We start from the raw sequence: 6784 nt of genomic DNA on the forward strand, positions 1-6784 counted from the left end.
GAAATGCAAAGACCAAAAGGAGTTCCTTTCGATACTAGACGAATCAGCCAAACTTGCTAGTGGGTTTGATCTTCCTGATTTGTTTCCATGGGTTCATTACTGGGTCGATCCCTGCTATGAAAGACGTACAAAGCAAGCTTGGTACGATTCTCGAAAATGTCATCAACGATCATAGGATCAAACGATCCAAAGGGGACTTGAAGATCAGTAGTGCTAGTACTACTACAGCAGGCAATGACAAAGCGGATGAGGAAAATTTTGTTGGCGTACTTCTAAAACTTAAAGAGTCCAATAAGGCGGAGTTCAACTTCACAACCAAGCAGATCAAAGATATCATTATGGTGAGTAATGTAGGCTTGCTTTGTTGTACTGTAAACATCTCATCTTCGTCTTCATTCATCAGTTAATACAAATATATGAAGGGGGTTTTATCACCAATGGTTGCTAGCATTTTCGAAACTCATGCATGATTTTGGTCCCGCACATTGAAAATCAATTATTGTCATGCTGCACATTTTGTTCCACACACCAATGTCATCCTTACGGTCTAACTCAGTTAAAAAAAAAAATTTGTTACATGCAGGACATCTTCGGTGCAGGAAGCAAGACTTCAGCTACTACCTTAGAATTGGCAATGTTAGAGTTGATGAGAAACCCAAGAGTCATGAAGAGGGTTCAAGCTGAAGTGAGACAGTTAGTCCTGTTGATCATGAGTCAATATTAGGAAAAAAGGAATGTAAATAATAGGAGTCTTTTTTAAGTAGGTTTGTATTAAAGCTTTTGTTTCCTTGTGGAACGTAGATTGTACATATATATATTTCAGAATAAGTAATACAAGAAACATTCCGTAAAAGTTCTATTTGGTATCAAGAGCAGGCCGAAACCCTAGTGTGTTCCGCTGTGCGTGGGTGCCTGCGTTTTTTCTGCAAATTTTCTGCAGAAAACAGTGTGAGCCGACTTCTCTGCACAGTTTCTTTGTCTGTGTGGTATGGTTGCGTGTACGTAGTATTGTATTGGACTTCTCTGCTGTGTTCTTTGCACAGTTTTTTTTTCTGTGTGGTGTGTGTTGGACTTTTCTGCCGTGTCCTGCACAGTTTCTGTGTTCTCTGCCGTGTCCTGCACAGTTTCTGTGTTCTCTGCACAGTTTTTTTTTCTTCTGCCGTGTCCTGCACAGTTTTTGTCTGTGTGGTGTGGTTGTGTGTACTGCACAGTTTTTTGTCTGTGTGGTGTGGTTGCGTGTATGTAGTATCGTGTTGTTTGTTGGGTTGATTTGGTGATTTGGTGAGCAACACCGAATGGACTCAGGAGGCAGTGGCGTGATGCGGTTAGAGGGCAATAACTCAACCAATAATCAAGTCGTGAATCCTATCGTTATTCAGAGTGATGCATCTGCTATACCCAATACCGTGAAGTTAAATGGATCAAATTATCCTCTTTGGTCCAAGGTTTTGGAGATGCACATCGCTGGACGCGGTAGGAAGGGCTTTGTGACTGGGAGTATCAAGGAGCCGGCTGAGGCTAGTGCTGAGTATGAGACGTGGGAGACAGGGAATGCAATAGTAAAAGGGTGGTTGATCAACTCCATGGAACCTACTATTATGGGTTTTTTCATTCACCTACGTACTGCTAAAGAAGTGTGGGAAGAGGTAGCTCGGACCTACTATGATGGGTCAGATATTTCTCAGATTTATGAATTAAAGGTTAAATCGTTCAGACTCCGTCAAGAGGGTCGGCCAGTTGGTGTGTATTATGCTGATCTCAAGTCCGTTTGGCAGGAGTTAGATCAGCGGAGACCAATCCGGATGGTATGTGCTGTGGATCTCAAGACGCTTCGAGAAGAAGTTCAGATTGATCGTGTATACGCTTTTTTGGCGGGATTGGATGATGTGTTTGATAAAGTGCGTAGTGATATTTTACGTACTCAACCTTTACCTTCTGTTGAGGAGGTGTTTTCTGTTGTTCGACGTGAAGCTCAACGACATGCTACCATGATGGGTGGAAGTACCAATCAAGGAGGGTTGCCGTCCATGGCAATGATCTCTCGGCCGGCTGGTACAAATCGTTTTAGTAATTCTTCTAATCAATCTTTAAATTCTCGTCCCTTCAACCGAGAAAATAAAGATGATTTGAAGTGTAATTTCTGTGGACAAACCCGTCATACTGAGGATACATGCTTTACTAAGCATGGAGTGCCTGATTGGTTCCCAGAGTTAAAGAAAAAATTGCGTGCCAAGGAGCGTGGAGCAGCCGGGTCCAGTGGCGGCCGTGCCTCCCTTGCTGCGGCTACACCCACTGTTCAGGAAGCCGTGCCTAGCCCCAGTGACTCTGGTCAGAATTTGTTGACTCGTACTCAGGGTGCCTCGTCGTCCGACACAGGTACCATGGGACATGTTCTCTTAGTCTCCGAGAAACAGCACCATACAGGTTGGATTCTGGACTCTGGGGCAACGGATCATATGACATATGATAAAAATATGTTTCAATACATGACTACATCTCACCGGAAAAATATATCCACTGCCAATGGTACTTTGGCACCCGTGTGTGGTGCCGGCACTGTGCATCTCACCCTGTCACTTCCCTTACATCATTGCTTACTTGTTCCGTCTTTATCTCATCACCTATTATCCATACCACAGGTTACTGACCAATTGGATTGTGTTGTTCTAATGTATCCGTCTTTTTGTCTACTCCAGGATATTCAGACCAAGGAGATAATTGGGCGTGGCACTAAGAGAGAGGGGTTGTACTACGTGGACGACGTCGTTTCTGGAAGAGCAAATGCAGTTCGCGCGTCCCGGTCTAGTAATTTACAAGCAGTGTGGTTGTTGCATTGTCGGTTAGGCCATGCATCTTTTGGGTATTTAAGGCATATGTTACCTAGTTTATTTAGTGGAATAAATGAATCAGACTTACATTGTGAAGTATGCATTCTTGCTAAAAGCCATCGTGCTTCTTTTCCGCCTAGTATGAATAAAAGAGCTTTACCGTTTGAACTTGTGCACTCTGATGTTTGGGGACCATCTCCGGTTGTTACTTCTTCTGGGATTAAGTGGTTTGTTACGTTTGTTGATGATTGCACTCGTATGACGTGGCTATATGTGTTACAAAATAAGAGTGATGTTGGTATGGTATTTCGGAACTTTTCTCAAATGCTTCGGACCCAATACTTCTCTGTGATTAAAGTTCTTCGTTCTGATAATGGTGGTGAATATATTAATCGTGAGTTGTCAGAGTTTCTTGGTGATCAAGGCATTCTCCATGAAACAACTTGCCCCTATACTCCACAGCAAAATGGGGTGGCTGAACGGAAAAATCGCCATCTCTTAGAAACGGCACGTGCACTACTTCTGGGTGCTTCTGTTCCTAAGGTTTTTTGGCCTGAAGCTGTTACTTATGCCGTCTACGTGATTAATCGTATGCCCTCTCGGGTGGTTCATTTTCAAACTCCGTTTCAAGTCCTCACTCAACATGTTCCTGTGGTGTCTTCTCATACTCTCCAACCCCGGGTCTTTGGGTGTGTGGCGTACGTGCATATTCAGAAAATTCATCGCACTAAGTTGGATCCGTGTGCACTTCGCTGTGTGTTTGTTGGTTTCTCCTCTCACCAAAAAGGATATAAATGTTATCACCCTGCGACTCGTCATATGTATGTTACCATGGATGTGACCTTCTCTGAATCAGAGTATTTTTATGCTCCCGTATCTTCATCTTCAGATTCCCAGGGGGAGAGCTCTAGTGATGATCTGAAATGGTTGGACTTGGAAGGAATCCTTGTGGTTGATGCCGTGCATAATGGGGCAGTGATTATACATGCCGAGAATGATAAATCTGCAATTGTTGCCGAGAGCAGCATGCAGTCAGGACCGGTTCCAGATGAGAGTAATCCCGAGAGTGATAAATCTCCAACAGTCATCGAGAGCAGCATGCAGTCAGGACAGGTTGTTGACGAGCCTACTAATGTACCCCCCTCTCTCTCTAGCTCCACAGTGCTGCCCAATGAATCTTCTCTGGATATACCTGAGGTAAGTATTGTGGATGATTATGTAACGAATACAAGTAATGATGTAAATACATATAAGCTGCCACCGAGACAAAATCGGGGTGTGCCTCCTAACAGGTTTTCTCCGGAAGGCAAAGTGAAGTATCCAATAGCCAACTATGTCTCATGCAATGGTCTTGCACCAGAGCGCAAGACTTTGGTGGACAATATGGAGGCTACTCGAGTACCAACCCATGTGGATGAGGCTATAAAGGATCAAAAATGGGCAAATGCAATGGATGAAGAAATGTTGGCGCTACAGAAGAATAATACCTGGGAGGTGACGTCTTTACCAGAGGGAAAAAAAACAGTTGGCTGTCGTTGGGTGTTCACTGTCAAATACAAAGCCAATGGATCAATCGACAGGTACAAAGCAAGGTTGGTAGCTAAAGGATACACCCAAACATATGGTGTAGATTATCAAGAAACGTTCTCTCCGGTTGCCAAGATGAATACGGTACGAGTTCTGATATCTTTAGCTGCTAATATGAACTGGCCATTAAAACAGTTTGATGTGAAAAATGTCTTTCTTCATGGGAACTTGGAGGAAGAAGTATATATGGATTTTCCTTCTGGGTACAGTGCTGGTAGAAGTACCGGAGTATGTCGGTTGCGTAAGTCTCTTTATGGGCTTAAGCAATCGCCTCGTGCATGGTTTGATAGGTTTACTCAAGTTATGAAAAAGATTGGGTATTACCAAAGTCATTTTGATCATACATTGTTTGTCAAACGGAGACAGGAAAAAGTGACGGCCTTAATCATCTATGTAGATGACATGATTATTACTGGGGATGATTGTGATGAGATTTCAAGGCTGCAGAGAAATCTTGCGGCTGAGTTTGAAATGAAGAACCTAGGGGATTTGAAGTATTTTCTTGGAGTCGAAGTTGCTCGATCGTCGAAAGGTATTTTCTTGTCACAACGTAAGTATGTTTTGGATTTGTTAAAAGAAACTGGTATGCTGGGATGTAAGCCAGTTGATACTCCTATTGTTGAAAAACATCATCTATGTTTGGATCCGAATCAGAAATCGGTTGATAAGGGGAGATATCAGAGACTTGTAGGGAGACTAATTTATTTAGCTCATACACGACCAGATATTGCCTATGCAGTAAGTGTAGTAAGTCAATTTATGCATTCACCGAGTGAAGATCATATGGCTGCTGTTATGCGTATCTTAGCTTATTTAAAGTCTGCACCTGGAAAAGGAGTTCTCTATTGGAAGCATGGACATTTAAGGATTGAGGGGTTCATGGATGCTGATTGGGTAGGAAGTATAGGTGACAGACGGTCTACTTCGGGATATTTTACTTTTGTAGGAGGCAATTTAGTCACATGGAGAAGTAAAAAACAGAAGGTAGTATCAAGATCCTTAGCTGAAGCCGAGTTTCGAGGGATGGCTCACGGCATTTGTGAGCTTCTCTGGCTTCGAAAACTTCTTGAGGGGCTTGGGTTCAAGCCAAAGGAGACCATGAGACTATACTGTGATAATAAGTCAGCGAGAGATATAGCTGATAATCCGGTACAGCATGATAGAACAAAACATGTGGAAGTTGATCGACATTTTATTAAAGAGAAACTTGAAAGGAAGATTGTATCAATCCCGTTTGTGAATTCAGATGAGCAACTTGCAGATGTTCTAACTCATGCAGTATGTAGTCGAGAGTTTGATGACTCACTTGTCAAGTTGGGCATATGTGATATCTATGCACCAACTTCAGGGGGAGTGTTGATCATGAGTCAATATTAGGAAAAAAGGAATGTAAATAATAGGAGTCTTTTTTAAGTAGGTTTGTATTAAAGCTTTTGTTTCCTTGTGGAACGTAGATTGTACATATATATATTTCAGAATAAGTAATACAAGAAACATTCCGTAAAAGTTCTATTAGTCCTCCAATTTGAAGGAAAGAAAAAACAAAGTTACTGAAGAAAGAGATGTTCTAAAAATGGACTACTTGAAATCAGTGGTGAAGGAGACTCTGAGGTTACGCTCTCCAGCCCCTTTTCTCCCAAGACAAGCAAGGGACACAGTTCAAATTAGCGGATTCAATGTACCAGTTAAATCAAAAGTAATTATTAATCTATGTGCAATAGGAAGAGACCCAAAGATGTAGGGAGCAGATGCTGAGTGTTTTAAGCCAGAGAGGTTTCATGGCTCTTCCGTTGACTTTAAGGGTTTTGACTTTGAGTTCATTCCGTTTGGGGCCGGCAGAAGAATATGTCCAGGCATGTCCTTTGGTGTTACCACGATTGAACTTGTTCTTGCTGAATTGCTCAACCGCTTCAATTGGAAACTAGCGAATGGGATGAATCTAGATGAACTTGACATGGCGGAGAGGTTTGGACTGAGCTGTAGGAGAAAGAATGCGTTGTACGTAATTGCCACCCCACACTTTACCTAACTCTGTAAGTCAGAGTGACTTGGCGTTTTGTCGCCATGAATGACCAATAACTCAACTCCATTCTGGTGTATCATGTATCAATTGTTCATTCACTTGTGTATTCCCTCTTTTACAGGCTAAAACACGTTTTCAGTCCCATCACTCTTCGTAATGTCCCACTTTCGTTCCCATATTTTCGAGTGCAACGATTTTCATCCCTGCAGTTTGCAGATTGTTTAAATGTAATGCTTTAGGGCGCTCTTCTGGTCTTTTCATTTAGCACTTGCGTAATAAGCCATGATTAATGTATAATATGTGTCTGGAAGATGTATTATTCAGATCAATAATATATGTACTTGTA

The 6784-nt window shown here is 42.2% G+C and overlaps 1 pseudogene; it reads left to right on the top strand.

Annotated features, from left to right (window-relative positions):
* LOC137749214 (desmethyl-deoxy-podophyllotoxin synthase-like) overlaps positions 1–6444 on the top strand; it is an 11998-nt pseudogene extending 5554 nt beyond the window's left edge.
* The last annotated feature ends 340 nt before the right edge of the window (positions 6445–6784 follow it).

This window comes from Pyrus communis, chromosome 11, assembly GCF_963583255.1.
Source record: "Pyrus communis chromosome 11, drPyrComm1.1, whole genome shotgun sequence".
In the NCBI taxonomy this organism is placed as follows: domain Eukaryota; kingdom Viridiplantae; phylum Streptophyta; class Magnoliopsida; order Rosales; family Rosaceae; genus Pyrus; species Pyrus communis.